The sequence below is a fragment of the Calidris pugnax genome, unplaced genomic scaffold, assembly GCF_001431845.1.
Source record: "Calidris pugnax isolate Ruff unplaced genomic scaffold, ASM143184v1 scaffold66, whole genome shotgun sequence".
NCBI lineage: Eukaryota > Metazoa > Chordata > Aves > Charadriiformes > Scolopacidae > Calidris > Calidris pugnax.
Window position 1 is genome coordinate 70,400 of NW_015090777.1, and position 559 is coordinate 70,958.

Below are 559 nucleotides of genomic sequence, written 5' to 3' on the forward strand. Positions count from 1 at the left end.
AATACCAGAAAAGGGGTAAAGAGACTAAAAAGGGGTTAAAGACACCAAAAAGGGGGGTAACATCACACAAAAGGAGGAGAAATACCAGAAAAGGGATAAAAGCACCAGAAAGGGGGGTAACATCACACAAAAGGAGGAGAAATACCAGAAAAGGGATAAAAGCACCAGAAAGGGGGCGTAAAAGCACCAGAAAGAGGGGTAAAGATTAGAGAAAGGGGAGTAAAAACACCAAGAAAGGGGGTAAAACCACATGAAAGGGGGGGTAAAATATCAGAAAGGGGGTACAAATTAGAGAAAGCGGGGTAAAAGCACCAAAAAGGGGGGTAAAAGCACCAGAAAGGGGGTGGGGGTAAAAATTAGAGAAGAGGGGGTAAAACCACCAGAAAGGGGGGGAAAATTAGAGAAAGCGGAGTAAAATCAGCAAGAAAAGGGGTAAAAACACCAAAAAAGGGGGGTAAAACCACCAGAAAGGGGAGAAAAATTAGAGAAAGGGGAGTAAAATCACCAAGGGGTAAAAACACCAGAAGGGGGGTAAAACCACCAGAAAGGGGGGGTAAAA